Source organism: Ovis aries, chromosome 1 (genome assembly GCF_016772045.2).
Source record: "Ovis aries strain OAR_USU_Benz2616 breed Rambouillet chromosome 1, ARS-UI_Ramb_v3.0, whole genome shotgun sequence".
NCBI lineage: Eukaryota > Metazoa > Chordata > Mammalia > Artiodactyla > Bovidae > Ovis > Ovis aries.
The window spans coordinates 63,276,967-63,295,921 of NC_056054.1; the positions used below are offsets into that span (position 1 = coordinate 63,276,967).

The 18,955-nt window shown below is 39.0% G+C and overlaps 1 non-coding gene across 1 annotated transcript; it reads right to left on the reverse strand.

The window, feature by feature from the left end:
• Positions 1 to 18,458: 18,458 nt before the first annotated feature.
• On the reverse strand, positions 18,459 to 18,531 carry TRNAV-CAC (transfer RNA valine (anticodon CAC)). Its single transcript has one exon. It is a non-coding gene; the product is annotated as a tRNA-Val (tRNA).
• Positions 18,532 to 18,955: the final 424 nt, after the last annotated feature.

The following is an 18,955-nucleotide window of genomic DNA, read 5'->3' on the forward strand; positions in this document are numbered from 1 at the left end:
GGGAGGTCAGGTGGTCTGGTATTCCCATCTCCTTCAGAATTTTTCATAGTTTGTTATGATCCACACAGTCAAAGGCTTTGGCATAGTCAATACAGCAGAAATAGGTGTTTTTCTGGAACTCTCTCACTTCTTTGACGATCCAGTTGGCAATGTTGGCAAATGTTGGCAATTTGATCTCTGGTTCCTCTGCCTTTTCTAAATCCAGCTTGAACATCTGGAAGTTCATGGTTCATGTATTGCTGAAGCCTGGCTTGGAGAATTTTGAGCATTACTTTATTAGCGTGTGAGATGAGTGCAATTGTGCAATAGTTTGAGCATTCCTTGGCATTGCCTTTCTTTGGGATTGGAATGAAAACTGACCTTTTCCAGTCCTGTGGCCACTGCTGAGTTTTCCAAATTTACTGGCACATTGAGTGCAGCACTTTCACAGTATCATCTTTTAGGATTTGAAATAGCTCAATTGGAATTCCATCACTACCACTAACTTTGTTCGTAGTGATGCTTCCTAAGGCCCACTTGATTTCGCATTCCAGGATGTATGGCTCTAGGTAAGTGATCACACCATCATGATTATCTGGGTCATGAAGATCTTTTTTGTATAATTCTTCTGTGTATTCTTGCCACCTTTTCTTTATATCTTCTGCTTCTGTTAGGTTTGCACCGTTTCTGTCCTTTATTGTGCCCATCTTTGCATGAAATGTTCCCTTGGTTTCTCTAATTTTCTTGAAGACATCTCTAGTCTTTGCCATTGTATTGTTTTCCTCTATTTCTTTGCATTGATCACTGAAGAAGGCTTTCTTATCTCTCCTTGCTATTCTTTGGAACTCTGCATTCAAAAGGGTATATCTTACTTTTTCTCCTTTGCCTTTCACGTCTTTTCTTTTCTCAGCTATTTGTAAGGCCTCCTCAGACAACCATTTTGCCTTTTTGCATTTCTTTTGCTTGGGGATGGTCTTGATCACTGCCTCCTCTGCAGTGTCATGAATCTCTGTCCATATTTCTTCAGGCACTCTGTCTATCAGATCTAATCCCTTGAATCTCTTCGTCACTTCTACTGTATAATTGGAAGGCAACCCTTTCAATATAACAGTAATCCAAGTCTATGCTCCAATCAGTAATGCTGAAGAAGCTGAAGTTGAACAGTTCACTGAAGACCTACAAGACCTTCTAGAACTAAGACCCAAAAAAGATGTCCTCTTCATTATAGTGGGCTGGAATCCAAAAGTAGGAGGTCAAGAAACACCTGGAGTAACAGGCAAATTTGACCTTGGAGTACGGAATGAAGCAGGGCAAAGGCTAACAGAGTTTTGCCAAGAGAACGCACTGGTCATAGCAAACACCCTTTTCCAACAACACAAGAAAAGACTCTGCACATGGACATTACCAGATGGTCAGTACTGAAATTAGATTGATTATATACTTTGCAGCCAAAGATGGAGAAGCTCTATACAGTCAGAAAAGACAAGACCGGGAGCTGACTGTGGCTCAGATCATGAACTCCTTATTGCCAAATTCAGACTTAAAGAAAGTAGGGAAAACCTCTAGACCATTCAGATATGATATAGTGTCATCCCACAAGTCTTCAGCAAGTTCATCTGTCTGGAGTCCTTAGTGTTCCAGGTGATGAGAGGTTTGCAGCCAGGAGAAAACCAATTTCTAAGAACTGATATCATCTAGCTTACTAACAGTATTTGAATTAGAGCATTTTTCTATTTTAAGCCATTACCATGATCATCAAATCATACATTTTTTGAGCTGGAAGGGGTCATTAATTATTATCAAATCCTATATCTTCATTTTATATATATATATATATATATATATATATATAAAGAAACTGAGACACAGAGATGTTAGGTCATTTGCTCAATATTTTTGAACAAACAGTTGTAGAGGACTAACAAAATCCATCTCTCCCAATTCAGCTCCCTCACTCATACATTTGTATACACACTTCTTAGATCCTTATGATGTGCTAGACATTGAGAGGAAGGAAGTGAATAAAACTTCTCCACCCTCAAGAATCTTCCAGCCTAGAGCAGAATTCTACCCTGTAAATGAACCACTACCCTACAGAGCGGTAAATACGAAGTGCTGTCGTGCTGGGTGGGAAGATGTAGGGGCACTGTAGATGTTGTAGCCTATTGATAACATTTTATCATCTCTGAGTAGGACCTGCTCTATGTCAACACTATCCTAGGTTCCAGGGATACAAATTTGAAAAATCACCATCGCTGGCCTCCAAAGACCATAAAGTTTACCACAAAGACTCATCTTGCATGCTACATGAGTGCTGCAGACAGCACAGGCTACGGGACTTTAGAAGATAGAGCTCACCAAGGGATGGGACCACTGCAGGAGATGAATGTGACGTTGAAAAAAGTAACAGGGAGAACTGGGCATGCTGTGCTCCGAATTTAATGGATGCTGGCAGAAATGTAACATTTCCTATAACAAATTAGATTCCTTCCTCAAATGGGATAGCTATCCTCATGACAGTCTTCTTAAGAAATTACAAGGGAGACCTTCATACTGAAAGCATGTATTGAAAGGATGTACTGAAAGCGTCCTTTCTTCTGCCGCATGTCTTATTTCTTCTGTGCTTCCCAGCTTATCTTCTGTCTAGGATTCCTTTTATATTCAAATGTATTTTAAAGATTATTCACCTATTCCTTTCTCAATACTCACCCTAGCTGTCCCTCAACAAGTCCTTTTCCTAATCCAGTCTCTTAAGGAATATTTCAAAATAGACTGTATTTTTTCATATTAAACTTCGACATTTTCCAAACATAACTCAATGTGTGACTTTTAAGTAAAAATATTTTCCAAACAGAATTGTCATCATGTCATGATTAAATAGTTTCCAACCATACATATGTGAAAGCTTGTATGTGAATTTTAGAATAAGTATGCAAGTCTACTAAGTAAGTGAATAAAAAGAAAATATCAATATCAGTGTGCCTAGACATTATTATCTAAATGGGTAAACTGGGATATTTTCCAAATCAAATATGAAAAATCATCAACCCAAGATGATTAGGAGAAGAATGATGTAATAAAATCAACTTTTAAATAGCCACAGCATGTTGTATTTCACAGGAATCCTCAAATGTTTGCTTAAGAATGGCCAAAGCAATTGAAATAAAACATAAAGTGCCAAAACAACGATTTGAAATCATATTTCTAAAAATTTATAAATTTCTCCAATTCTCTTCATTACTTAGGGAAAAAGTTACTTTCTCAGGAATGAAACTTCACTTTAAAAAACCACTGCAGTATTCCCTTTGCTAAGAAATAAGCCAAATGGTTCCAGTGCATGGAAATTTACTTGAGAAAAATTCAGAAATACAGGGAAACTTTAGTAACTCTTTGGTACTAACCACTTCTGTGTGATTCCTAGAAGTTTTCTTCCTGATGAAAGATGAGCAAATAGTTATCAATATCTACTAAAAAGCTAAATAAACAAATATTTGTACAAGTGGTCAATAAACACCAGGAAAACACACATCAGTACAACATTCTAGAAAGAAACTGGACTGTGATCAAGCTACCTGGATTTGCCACTTACTAAGCAGAGGAGAATGGATTCCATAGACAAGTTTTTAAAATGTTTCATTCTAAGTATACCATCTGATCTTTCTGACAAATGCATATTCCTGTAAAACCATTACCCCAGAGGTATAGAATGTTTCTATCACCCTAGAAAATTCTCTCCTGCTCCACCACAGTCAGTTTCCCTCCCTTCCCTGCCCCAGGCAGCCACTGGTTTTATTTCTATAGTTTTACCTTTTCCAGAACTTCATATAAATGGAACCATATACTATATATTCTCTTGCCTGTCTCCTGCTCAGTTGGTTTGGTGATCCATCCACATTGTTCTACTTTAGTTTTTCTTTTTTGTTACAGAGCATATTTTTTAAAAAGTGCTATCATGTGCCTTGAAGGTTATAGCAAAAGGTGAAATAATTCATAATTCTTTTAGCTAGGTTGGTGACCATTAGATAGTAGATTGCTTTAAAGTCTATGTTTTATTTACTTGTTTGTATATTGACTGATTGACTGACTTCAATTGCTGGTACTTAACCCATGGAAAGTGTGCTCAACACACCTCTGCTATTGAATGAACACCAGGAAAACACACCTGTTCCAGCTGCTTTGGCACATGAGACTCTGCAGAATGGTACCCTGCTGGCACCCCATAATTTCAGTCCAAACTGCCCTTGCGTGCTCACCTGCCTCAGTGGGAGGAAACAGGTACTCTTCACCAAAGAAACAGATGTCAGCCAATGTTGAAACTTGAATCCTGGCCTCATCAGTTATCACTCACTGTGTGACTATGGACAAACTACTCAATGTCACAGGGCCTCAGTTTTCTCATTTGTAAGGTATAAGTCATAACTGTACTGACTTCATAGGATTATCACAAGAATTAAAAGAATAATAGCATTGCATATGTGCTGGGCACATAAGATTTTAATCTACAGATATTATTAAACTATTATTGTTGTTATTGAACAATTTTAAGGAGACTAATTAATAAGAACGATAATGTTTTAAAATGCCAAACAATAGCTTCATACATGCCAACCAGATGTAGTAAGTACACCTTAAGTCAGTTATTAACTGAAAATCTGACTATTGACCAAGTTTTTCTTTTAGAAAATAATAAATTAGTTCCTGTATAAGCAATGACTTTGAAGTACTCGGAGGTATTCTCATGGCTGAAGCAACGTATATTTATTTACTTGATAACTGTGGTTGTCTGAATTGTGTCTCCCCAAGAGGCTAGGTGAATTCCTAGATCCCAGTACCTGTGAATGTGACCTTGTTTGGAAATGGGGTCTTTGCAAATATAATCAAGTTACAATGAAGCATATTAGGGTGAGCCCTAAATAAAATGGCTGGTGTCTGTACATGAAAAAGGAGAGGGATGGTCAGATACAGAGACAGATACACAGCAAAGCAGGGCATGTGATGGTGGAGGCAGAGACTAGAGTGCTGTAGCTGAAAGCAAGGAACAGCAAAACCCCTAGAAGCTGGGGAGAGGCAAAGATTCTTCCCCAGTATTTCACATAGGGAGTATGGGCCTGCCTACATCTTGATTTTGGACTTGAAGACTTCAGAACTGTAAGAGAATACATTTCTGTCACTTTTAAAGTATCGTTAATTTACAATGTTGTGTTAGTTTCAAGTATACAGCAAAGTGATTCAGTTATAAAATTCTTTTTAAGATTCTTTTCCATTATAAGTCATTACAAGATATGAGTATAGTTCCCTATGCTATACAGTGAAAGAAAGAAAGTGAAGTCGCTCAGTCATGTCTGACTCTTTGCGACCCCATGGACTGTAGCCCACCAGGCTGCTCTGTCCATGGGATTTTCCAAGCAAGAATACCAGAGGGGGTTGCCATTTCCTTCTCCAGGAGATCTTCCTGACCCAGGGATTGAACCCAGATCTCCTGCATTGTAGGCAGACGCTTTACCGTCTGAGCCACCAGGGAAGTCCATGCTATCCAGTCAAACGTGTCATCGCTCAGTCGTGTCCGATTCTTTGCGACCCCATGGACTATAGCCAACCAGGCTCCTCCGTCCATGGGATTTTCCAGGCAAGAGTACTGGAGTGAGGTGCCATTTCCTTCTCCAGGGGATCTTCCCGACCCACGGATCCAACCCGGGTCTCCCTCATTGCAGGCAGACGCTCTACCCTCTAAGCCACAAGGGAAGCCCTGCCATCCAGTAGGTCCCTGCTATTTATCTATTTTGTATAGCAGCAGCAGCAGCAGCAGCAGTGTATGTATGTTAATCCCAAACTCCTAATTTATCTCGCCCCTCCTCCCTGCTATCCCCTTTGGTAACCATAAGTTTGTTTTCTGAGTTTGTGAGTCTATTTCTCTTTTGTTCATTTTGAATCTTTTTTTTTTTTTAGATTTCACATAAAAGTAATATCATACAAGGTTTGTCTTTCTCTGTCTGACTGACTTCACTTAGTATGATAATGTATAGGTCCATCCACGTTGCTCCAAATGGTACTATTTCATTCTTTTTTATGGCTGAGTAATACTCTATTGCATACCGGTACCACATCTTCTTTATCCATCCACCTGTCAATGGACGTTTAGGTTGCTTCCATGTCTTGGCTGTTGTAAATAGTGCTTCTATGAACATTGGACTGCATGTACCTTTTTGAATTACAATTTTCTCTGGATATATGCCCAGGGGTAGGATTGCTGGATCATATGGTAATTCTATTTTTAGTTTTTTGAGGAACCTCCATACTGTTTTTCAGAATGGCTGTACCAATTTATATTCCCACCAACAATGTAGGAGGCTTTCCCTTCTCCACATCCTCTCCAGCATTTAATTTTTGTAGACTTTTTGTCGATGGCCATTCTGACTGGTGTGAGATGATAACCTCATTGCAGCTTTGATTTGCATTCTCTAATAATTAGCGATGTTGATGATCTTTTCACGTGCCTGTTGGCCATCTGTATGTGCCCTTTGAAGAAATGTCTATTTATGTCTTCTGCCCATTTTTTGATTGGGTGGCTTGTTTTTTAGATATTAAGCTTTCTGAGCTATTTGTGTATTTTGGAAATTAATCCTTTGTTGGTAGCATCACTTGCAAATATATTCTCCCAGACTATGGGTTGTCTTTTCATTTTGTTAATGACATTTCTGTCATTTTAAGCCACATAATTTTCCATACTTTATTATGGCCACCTTGGGAAACTAACCCATTAACTTACAGAAAGTGGGGAGGGCATTTTCTTCATTTTTCAAGTTCATTGTGAAACAAAGCTTTAAAAATATTCTTAGTTGGATTTTGTTCAAAATATATGGTTTGTAGGCAGGAACTTCACATTTCATTTTCCTTTTAAAATATTTTGGAGGGGTATGTTATTATAACCTATGGAAAGACAACTACAGGAAGAGGTGTTTTAAACATGGGGATATGTTCAAGCTATGATCAACATTACTGATCTTTAAGGAGTGTAAGTTATATTCTAATACTGTGGAAGTTCTTTATAATGTTTTCCAGGAGACAAGGTTTTTGAATTCTATGTGCAGGAAACCATTACATGGGGGAAAATATTGCTTTATGGGTCTCTGGCTGGAACTTTTAAGTGTTATGTATGAAAAAAACACTAAAACTGGGAGACGGGAAATATGTCATAACAAAGTGATTTGTATTAAGGTACAAAATGCTAAATTCTGAAGAGTGGTAATAAGCATCCTTCAAATTCATTCCTAATCAATTGCTTTTGTTCGCATTTTCAGAGTTGGTTTTAATTTTTTTTTAAATATCTCCTTTGAAAATAAAAATCAAAATTTCAGCAAGATATCACAGTACTAGTTAGGATAGATGACAAATGACCACCTTCCTACATTATGAAAACACAACTGAGGTCATTTAGTAGAGTGAATGAAAGTCGCTCAGTCATGTCCGACTCTTTATGACCCCATCGACTGTAGCCTGCCAGATTCCTCTGTCCATTGGATTTCCTAGGTGAGAATACTGGAGTGGGTTGCCATTCCCTTCCCCAGGGGATCTTCCTGACACAATGACTGAACTCAAGTCTTCTGCATTGCAGGCTGATGCTTTACTGTCTGAGCCACGAGGGAAGCCCTATGGAGTATCCAAAATATGGGCAGCAGACAACATGAGAAAGAAGAAAGAGCTCTGAAGTTACATAAAGTGCAGATAGTTAAGGGACATTAGCCAATTCAGTTACATTTATTTTACCTTTTAGTTTATTTACCTCTATAATAGGATAATTCTTACCTCCACTGGTTCTTGAAGGATTATTTGAGCTAAAATATACACAGTGGATAGAATAATTTCTAGCATTCATAGAAGTTCAATAAATACCTTTCTTCCTTCTCCATTGTATGTTTAACACACATTTGAAATCACCTCTCTGTCTCTACATGTGGGAACTGAGGAGAGGCTAGATAAAACTCTATAACTATGCTCATAGATCCAAATTATGGTGCAATGGCTAGGAAATTCTAGGATCTGCCTTAGCAGCACAGAACTTGTTAGACTTTCCTTGAAAGAAGCAGAGGCAATCATTCCAGGCACAGCCTGGAATTGCCTGTTCAAGAGTAATCACATTTGGCCTAGTATTTAAAGGAGATTTCTGCTTGCTTTAAGTTTCAGTATGGTTCAAGGAAAAAATACTGAACTGGGGACAATGAGTAATAGGCTAGGATAAATCTTTCTAGTCCATTTGCTTCATAATTTCTTCAACTGTAAATTCAGCAGGTAGGAATGGACTGATCTTCAAAATTATTTTGGAGCTATGTTAGCAATGGTATGTTTTGGAGTTGGGCAGCCATTGGTTTGAATCTCAGCTCTACTATTTAATTTCTTTTCAATCTTTGCCAAGTCATTTACCCTCTTGGAGCCCTAGTGGCACCAACTGTAAAGTAAGGAGTAATACCTAATTGAAAGGATCGTTGTAAGGACTCAACAAGAATAAAATACTGGAGGCAACTGGCACAAAGCATGCACTCAACAAATGTTAGTTCCCTTTCACTAGAACAGTGTTGCTCAAACTGTAGCATGAATCAGAACCACCTGGAGGGCTTGCTAAAACACAGAAGTCATGTCCCCATAGTAACTGATTCAGTAGGTCTAGAGTAAAGATCCCAAATTTCTAACACATGCCCTGTGATGCCCTTGATCATGCCATGAAAACCAATCCTCTGGATCGGGAGTTGGCTAACTATGGCACCTGGGTCCCCTACGGCCCACTGCTTGCCTTTGTAAATAAAGTTTTTTGGAATACACATGGTAATTAGTTTACATACAGTCTATAGCTGCTTTTGTGTTACAATGACCAAATGGTTGCAATAGAGACTGTGTAACCCACAAAACCTAAAATATTTGCTTTACAGAAGAATTCCAGACTATCATGTGGTATTCTTTCCAAGGAGTTTTAGGGCTCTGACAATTTGTTTAAAAATTTCTTTTCTGTCAGAATGCTTAGATATCTTTCCATATTGCAGAAACCATGACCTTTATAAACCTGAAGACTTAATTAACTGAACACACAAAAATAAATTGGGTTCTTGCATAGCATAGTTGTTAAGAAGGCTCTTGGATCTGAACCCAGTTTTGTTTTGGAGAATTTATTTCACTTATTATATGTTAAGTGGGGATACTAGTACTTACCATGTATATCATGTACGACATTATAAGGATTAAAGAGAATTATACACTTGAACCAGTTCAAAAAGTCCCTGGTATGTAGAAAGCCCTCGATAAGTATTAGCTGCCATTATCATTATTATTAAAATAACCTTTCAAAGTGTTCTGTTGAACCATATTTTCCTGTCCAGGTTTTTCAAGCTTTTTAATTAGTACATGAGATCATTAAGTGTATCCACTGTGTGTTTATAAGAGCAATGCAGCCATTTACTTTGGTTTAAAATATCTGATCACAAATCTTATCTCAAATAATTATCAAAAGCAGAGACAGAATTGCATTTTTATGGGGGTGATTCATTAGAATTAATGAAAAAATCAGTAGGACGGACCTTACCCAAATCTTTGCTTTTTCAACAATCCTTTTTGGTGCCTTAAAAGCTTTTCTGAAGTGGGAAGGCGATCAAAGGTCCTTTAAATAAAAATATCCAGCATATCATTCTAAGGAATCCCTGCAATCAAGCCTAAATTTTTGTCCTCAATTGTTTGTTCTGAATGTGAGGTTCTCCAGAAAAGCCTTGGGAAGTTCTTTTGGGGATAGCACTGTTTTGCCTATAGACCTTTGCCTTCCAATAAATAATATTTGAACCTGCAGTACCGAACTCACAAATGATGAAATACAGAGGCTCGCTCCGAGATATGAACACAGCATCAGCTCCATTCTCTTTCCTATTTTGTCCAGAAGTCATCTTGCTCTCACTCAATGCTGAATCTCCTCTTTCTTTTACCTCCTAACAGTGCAAGTCTTAGTGCTGAACGATCTCCACTCAGTTCCTAGTTTTTCCTCTTATAAGTTGTGAGCCTGTGCCTCTATTTCCTCCTTTCTAAAATGGGATAATGTAAGTATTGTAAACATTAAATATGAGAGCATATGACAAGCGCTCTGCAGAATTTCTGATGCATGTAAGGGCTCCACAAATGTTAGAGCTTTATCTTTCACCCTCACCACGCTCACCATCTTTTGAACTATGTAATGAGATTTTGTATTGTGTCATAGTCCTTTAAAAATTGTTTCCTAAATAATAAGAATCTATGTCCTTTAAGTGTGAGTGTAACCCTCACTCAAGGGGAACAGCTGTAAGTGAAAGAATTAAAAGCAGCTGAGGCTAGGCATGGTCATTCCTTTAGGTAGAGGTGGAGAATGCAAGAGGACCAGAGGAAACTATTAGGTAGATTGTTAGTTCAGTCGCTCAGTCGTGTCTGACTCTTTGCGACCCCATGAATCGCAGCACGCCAGGTCACCCTGTCCATCACCAACTTCCAGAGTTCACTCAGACTCGAGTCCATCGAGTCAGTGATGCCATCCAGCCATCTCATCCTCTATCGTCCCCTTCTTCTCCTGCCCTCATTCCCTCCCAGCATCAAAGTCTTTTCCAATAAGTCAACTCTTCGCATGAGGTGGCCAAAGTACTGGAGTTTCAGCTTTAGCATCATTCCTTCCAAAGAAATCCCAGGAGATCTAAAGATCTCCTTTAGAATGGACTGGTTGGATCTCCTTGCAGTCCAAGGGACTCTCAAGAGTCTTCTCCAACACCACAGTTCAAAAGCATCAATTCCTCGGCACTCAGCTTTCTTCACAGTCCAACTCTGACATCCATACATGACTACTGGAAAAACCATAGGCTTGACTAGACGGACCTTTGTTGGCAAAGTAATGTCTCTGCTTTTCAATATGCTATCTAGGTTGGTTATAACTTTTCTTCCAGGAAGTAAGCATCTTTTAATTTCACGGCTGCAGTCACCATCTGCAGTGATTTTGGAGCCCCCCAAAAATAAAGTCTGACACTGTTTCCACTATTTCCCCATCTATTTCCCATGAAGTGATGGGACCAGATGCCATGATCTTCGTTTTCTGAATGTTGAGCTTTAAGCCAACTTTTTCACTCTCCACTTTCACTATCATCAAGAGGCTTTTAGTTCCTCTTCACTTAAGGCCAGGATAAATTAATTGCTGCATGGGAGCCATGAATTGCTATTGGAGAAGTCCTCTGGTATTAATTAGGCAATTAACACGGGTTAAAAATAGTATCTAAGTTCAAGTTGAAACAGATAGGGTTGAAAGCAATGGAAAATGCTCTGAGGCGATTAAAGGTGCATATAAGGTGAAAACACATATATTTTAGGAAACTGAACTGCTAAATTAGTAAGCGTTCATACAAGATTAAAAAAGATTCCCTCTAACCATGGTATTACATAGATAAAAGAATGTAACATGTAGTATTAAAGAATTTACTTAGGTTAAAAACATGGGTGGGTGGAGAGCTTATTCCTTCATCTGTACAGTACTTCTCCACCCTAAGTCAAACTGTCTTACCAATATTACCCCAATTCTGCGTTTCATGATGACAGCCTAGGAATTGCTGGTGAAACCTCCACAGGCCTGTCCATTGTTACAGCGGATCTGAAGCTGCAGAAGAAAACCATAATCTGCACCTTTCTATCAAGTGAAAACCAAACACTGAACCTTTAGCTTTAAAGATAAATAAAGCTCTACAGCTCAACCTTCATTCCCCTTTACTTCTCTGCTCTCAACCAGATACAACTTTTTTTCCATTCCCCAAACAGTGACCAAATTTCTTGGTTCCTGGTTACAGAAAAGGACTTCATCTGTCCATCTCAAACACTGCAACCCTTTCCCTGACACAGCTAGAGAGTAGCAGAAATTACCATGAGTTTTACTGTTCCTATTTATCGTGGTAGATGATTGAGAGATGATCTGCAAAAAGTCTTAAACTCGTACAAAGATGTGTCAGTTTTTCACATGACAATCTGGTTTCAGTAACACCTCACTAGCACTTGCTGAAACTTCATAGACAAATGGTTATTTAAAACAAAAATAAATTAAAATGGTTTAAATGTAAAGTAACCCATTTTCTCCTAAACAAGAAGTTTTAAAATCCAAGGACAGAAATACTTTGAATTAAATATTAAATTTATAGCAGATTTTTACAAATGGTTTTCCAGGTAATATCTTTGAAAGTTTCCTATTACCTTCAAATAAACAACAGAACCTGTAAAAGGTGTTGGAGAGCTGAATTAAGGATAAAAGTTTCAAATGTGCTTTGCCTGCTAGAGAATGTGGAACTTATACATTCATCTGGTCTGGAGTTTAAATTTCCAATCTAACTCTAATTAGTGAAGAATTCAAACTTCAAAAGATAAGGTGAAAACACTTAAAGGCAAGGAAAATTTGACTAGGTTGGTTTAACCAAGATTAGTCTGATCAAGACTTTTTTATAAACCCAGTTATTCTTAATTTATTGCAGAATCTTTCTTCCTGAAAAAGGTTTCTGTTCAATTGCCTGTGGGCTATAATTAAGGAGGCTGACTATAAGCTAGCTGATTTACTGTGTAGATGTTGTAGAAACATCTTAGAAACTTTTATGAAACACAAATAATGACAATAACAGTTTAGAACTGACAAAAACAGTTTAGAATTTCTCTAACATCCTCAGGGATTAAAGTGTGGTATTGGGGGCCAGTGGTGAGGATGTTGTGATACCACTGAACAAGAGAAGAAGGCATGGAGAGGCTACTGAGCTGGAGAGCTGGAGCAGTACGCCTTCTTCCGCCACTGAGGCCTGCCTTGCATGGCTACTAATGCCTAAGTCGTTCAGCCTCTCAGGATTAAATCATGTTTAATTTCTCAGAAGAACTGGCTCAGTGGCAGAAAAGAATTTATCAGGAGGGTCAGACAATTACACAATGATCTTTGGACAATGTGTAAAAAGCATCCTGATGATTACAATGATGTCTTTGTTTTATGGCGGAGCATCTTAATTGTATTTGGCCTCCTAGTTGCTGGCACTGGAATACACAAACAGCTGTTTTACATCAATGCTCATCTGGTACATTCCACACAGTCCATCAGTCGTGAAGGGTAATCAATCAATTCTCCAATTTCTCAACAACCACAGGGCCTGATAAGATATGCTTTCTTAAGACCAAATGGTTTTCACTCTGTAGCCAGCAGTATTTCACACTAGCCATGTACCTTCCTCTTCCCCACTAATATATATTTTTTTCTGGTTGCCTTTAGCACCCATGACTAATAATACCCCATGCCTAATTGCAGGCTGTGTTCTGTCCTCATCTCAACTTTATTAGTTCACCCAAATCCTATTTCCTTGAGTGAACATCACAGATGGCATCTTTTATAATTAGCACGTTGGTCATACAGATTTAGAATTGTTTTGTGGATGGTAAGATAGAACTTGTGGCCCCGTCCACCTCTTTCTCCACCATCCTCTCTGGGACTCTCACTAATCTAAATTTTATGTTTCTATTGTTGAATAGGCTGAAAAACATGTTCTGTCATGCATATATGTGAGTAGATAAGCCTACAGGAAAAAGCTGATGATGTAAATCCATGACATCAGCAGTCTCATAACGCATCCTGTACCTCATAATGCCGAAAGGTTAAATATTGCGAGAAACTCATTGGTTTTCTAAAAAAAAAAAAATTGCAGTTGATGTATGATTTAGCTTATAAAATGTCTAATAAATTGTCATCAAATACCATTTAAATTCAACAAGTCAAATTTCCTCTAATACAAGCTAAAACTAAATATATATTTAGGTATATATATTAATTTATATAATTTATATTTAGGTATAAATTTTAGCAAATACTGCTTAATTTGGCATGCTGCAGATAATTTAACCCTATTAAACAGAAATTAATGCAGTTTCAAATAAATATATGATCTATAAATTTGGCAACAGAGAGGAAATAAAAGTGACACTGGCAAAAATTAGGATAAATTAAGATACATCAGGAAACAACTGAGATGGTGAAACCTTCCAACTCGGAAGAAATCACATAAAAGCTTTATGTCAAAGAAACTTCTGGGTGCTTCCTTGTGTCAAAATTGTAAGATGGAGAATTCTGACATCAGTATTAGAGAACTTTCAATGACAAAACTATGGCAAATGACTCCTGTTTCATGAAAGGATAGTATTCATTGGCTACTATTAATATCTGTCAACATGACACCTCCCTTCCACTACTAAGTTACTAAAACATGAGACTATGCGTGTGTGCTAATCTACTTCAATCGAGTCCGACTCTGTGACCCTATGGACTGTAGCCCCTGAGGCTCCTCTGTGCATGGGATTCTCCAGGCAAGAAGGGCAAGTTGCCATGCCCTTCTCCAGAGGATCTTCCTGATCCAGGGACCCCACATCTCTTATGTCTCCTGCATTGACAGGCGGCTTCTTTACCACTAGCACCACCCAAAAAAAAACGAGACTATTCTAAACTAATTCCTCTACAATAACATAGTTCATGGTGTTCCCCCAAATCCACACTATGTGATGAATCATTTTCATCCTATGTTCTTAGAGTAATGCTGTTTCTCACTAAGGTGATTGGAGAATCTTGCTCTGAAATTAAAACTCTAGTTCCCACTAACGGGCTCTCATGCTGACCCCTAAGTGACTCTAACTCCTAATCAAGTTCTTGTGAACTGTCTCCCCATCAGTACCTGTTCCTCAGAGACCAGATTTCTAGCTTGTTGCTGGTCCTTATCTGATTATGATGTTTTATTCCTTCACCTGAAAACTTACTTAAATGACAAGAGATTTATTGTTTTTAATTGCTCAGTCTAAACATGGTTTAATTGCTGTTTTGATAGCTCACATGTAAAGAAAGGCTAGTGAACTCAGTTACACAGTCTGGTCTTCAGGCAGCAAGCCAATTCTGAGATGAGTTTCTGAAATCAAAGTAACCACAATAGCTATTGGAATAAAAAAAATGTGGAAGGAGAGGTTAACATCATAAAAAGAAGAGAAGAATCTAAGGGGAAAATGAGGTCTCCCCACTTTTTCCTATCATGTCTTTCAAGGGTCTTTTTGGACAAGGAACCAAGACCATTTATGAAGGTTCTAGCTCATCGAGGCAAAGTCTACTGTGGACTTTCCATTCTAGAAGATTATATTGGCAAATGCCACACTTTGATATTGTGTGTATAGTGTGTGTGCTAGGCAATTTGAAGAAGAGCCTGGATTCTCCAGTGCTATCAATGATTAGATTTTTTCCCCCTGAACCAAAGTATCAATTTCTGAAAAACAGGTTTGTTTTTTGTTGTTGTTGTTGGGTTTTTTTTGGTATCTATTGTCCTACCACCTGGACTTTGTCAGGTGATTGTCTCACGTATTTAAATGAAACCCTAATTTTAGCCTGGGTTTGGACCTTTTCTTTCTCTACCTCAGTCCATCATCCTAATCCATCAAACCACAAGAACTCACCTGCTTCCTCCTAGAATGACCGACTGACTCTCCTCTGATCCCACTGGCCCACCTGGGCTCTGAGTGCTGCTTATCCCATCACCATGACAATCTCTGCAACGCTTCCGGCTTTGACTGCCAAGAGTCCTGCTTCAGACTGAGTGGGTCATGCCTATTATCCTACCAGGATCCATGGCTTCTGTCTGTGAGGGAAAAAATCTACCACTTTCTAGTCAGAGCTAATACCATTAGTGAAATTAAAAGGTTGGGTAAATAATTTCTAAAATCTGTCAGATAAAAATTCAGGGTTTCACATTTTGTAGATGAAAACACTGAGGCTCACAAAGCTTGACTCTTCAACCAGAAGAAAAGATGTGAAGCTGCCTATTGATAAAGATGGAGGTAGCATCGGAGACATGCTGATGTATGTTTAACGCTAGATCTCTGGAGTCTGATTTATAGCACTTCTGCGGTTTAATTCTGCGATGGCCATTTTTGTGGTGTAAATACTTCTATGACAACTGATTTCAAACTACCAACATGAGTCAACCAGCTGCAAAATTCTTAAAAATTGAACAATCAGCTCTTGGGAACTCGTACCGGTCAGCTCCAGCACACCCCCAACCAAGCTCTGGTTTTATAGTGATAATGGAAGGGCAGCTACTTAGTTCTATTTCCCTGCATTTCTCTGACCTTTACAAGTAAGACCACTTAACCCCAATCTTAGAGCATGACACCATTCCAGATTCTGAGATTAATCTTGTCCCTAGACCCAGGGAACAAACACTTTAGGGTTCACTGACTGAGCACAGATTTCTTCAGGATTCCTTGAACCCTTGTTCCTGGCCTTCTTCTTTCATTCTACTGTAAGAATAGCCAGGCTCCTCAACAACTGGCTTGCTGGTAACTAAAATCCGTCCCCAAACACACTTAGCCTAATATTTCAGTCTAATATTTTATCCAGTTATGCAGGTGAGAACTGAGTCACTGAGAGAGGCAGTTACAGTTGAACTGGGGACAGCAGGCATGGGGGCAGTGTGAGAAATGCTCGTAATGAATAAGCTTCCAGATCTATAGCCTCTATAGAAATGTATTGTTTCTAAAGACATTGAGTTCCTTTATCTTCTTTCACTTCTGATTTATAAAAGACCAAAAATGCACAAAAGCCTTTGATGCTGAGTCAAAGAAACATCAGAGAGAGTTATGTACCTCCCTCTTAAACAAAAGACATTCCACCATGATGTCATCAAAGATATACTGAATTCAAAATGTAGCCTAGGAAACTTAGTGAATAGCTATGATTCTGAAACCAGAATTTAAGAAGTTCTGACTCTGGCACAAAAATGAATGAGCAGTCATATGCAGTCACAGTCACAAATCATAGGTCATTGAGCAACTTGTTAACAATTCTAAAAAAATCAGCCCAATGACAGAGAAATAAATTAATGAGAATGCATCTAACAAATGAGCTATTATGCAAACCTTTAAAATTATACTTGTGAAGACCATGCAATCACATGAAGAATGCTTATGATTTGTTCAGTAAAAAGATACAAAACTGTGTATCATTAAGAGTATAAAACTATTTTTAAATGTACATGGGGAAAAAACCCTAAGAGGAGAAATTTTGAATTGTTATATTAGGGTGGGAATTATTATTTTCTTTCTTTATTTTTTACTTTCCAAATTTTCTACAATGTAGTTATATTATTCTTACATGGAAAAAAAAATCTAAGGTAAAAACAAATAATTAATTTAAAAATGCACAAACATCTTAGATCCTTAATCAGGACCCTGACCACTCCCCTGAACACTGAGAAAGCCCTGCCTGAAGGGGACCCTCTCTGTGATCTTGCAAGCCTCATCACACCACTGAGACCACTTCTGATTTATAAAAGACTTGAGACAAAGTGAGGATATTTGAGTTGAGTCACTGTCATCTCATTTTTATCTCAACTGTACTGGAGTGGGTTGCCATTTCCTCCCATGGAGTATGAAATGGCAACCCACTCCAATATTCTTGCCGGGAGAATTCCATGGACAGAGGAGCCTGGTGGGCTACAGTCCATGGGGTCACAAAGAGGCAGACACCACTGAGTGACCGAGCACGCATGCACACACCCTACTGAGAGGGCAGGCAGCCTCCTGTCACACTCTCGCTCCTGTGGAAGGCCTCCACTAAGGCGCAGTCTGCTGGAGACCAGCCCCTTCCCTGACTATGGTCTCTGGACCTTTCTTCCATTGTTAACTCACTCCCTTACATCTTCAATCTCTTTAAACCCTTGGATCTAGAGAAGGACTTGGCCTTCTCCTGGCCTCCCTCAGTTGTTTCCAAACTGCAGGCTTGACCGCTCTAGTAAAAGTCTCTCCTTCTTGAGTCTGTTACTCCACTGCCCCCTTTCCATCCTTCCTTGGCCATGTCCTTTACTGTCTCCTGGAGGCCCAGGTGGCACTAGTGGCAAAGAACCCACATGCCAACACAGGAGACACAAGAGATACAGGTTCGATTCCTGTGTCAGGAAGATCCCCTGGAGATGGGCATGGCAACCCACTGTGGTATTCTTGCCTGGAGAATTCCCATGGACAGAGGAGTCTGGTGGGCTACAGGCCATAGTGTTGTAGAGTCAGACACAACTGAAGTGACTTAGCACGCATGCAGGTTTCACTCTCTGATTGAAGACTCTGGTACACAGCTCACTATCTCCCTTATTACCCCAACCTGAAAAACTCCAAATACAGATCAATACTTTATTTGTATTCTCTATCTTATACTGAAGGATCTTATACTTTTAAGTATCTTAAAATTGCTGAAAAAGCAAATCACCTCGCAAAGTGGAACTGTTAAAAATTTGTAATCTCTCAGCTTCCTCAATTCAATCTCATTCATCTGTTTTAAAAAAGATGTTTATTTGGCTGCTTTGGGTCTCAGCTGTGGGGCAAGGGACCTTCAATCTTCATTGCAACATGCAGGATCTTTAGTTGTGGCACACGAACGCTTAGCTGCAGCATGTGGGATCTAGTTCCCTTACAAGGGATCGAACCTGGGCCCCCTGCATTGTGAGTGCAGAATCTTAACCACTGGACCACCAGGGAAGATCCTTTCTCTGCCAGATCCATTTTCCTAATCAATTTCATTCATCTTTACTGGAGATGGAAAGAAAGGTCTTTAGTAAACAAAGTAGCAAGGAGCCTGGAGTTTGTGCTCCTATAAACTGATTGCCTTTCAGCTGCAACTCACCCTTAAAATAGATGCTCTCTGACAGTGGATGGAATTGCTTTAAGCATTTGTCTGTTGGAGTGAACATGATGTTAAGCTCTCTCATTAGAGCGTGCTGGAATAGCACTGCAGGAGGAAGGCGCTCTCTGGTGGTCCCTGACTGTGGCATGGTGGATTAAGTGTGCTGAGAACATCTGGTGGTACTTGGTCCTAGACATTCACCTAGAAGCACTGTCCCTCAGGGACACAGTAGCCCCATGGTGGCCTGATGGTCATCTGTGCTGCCCTCTGCATATAGAC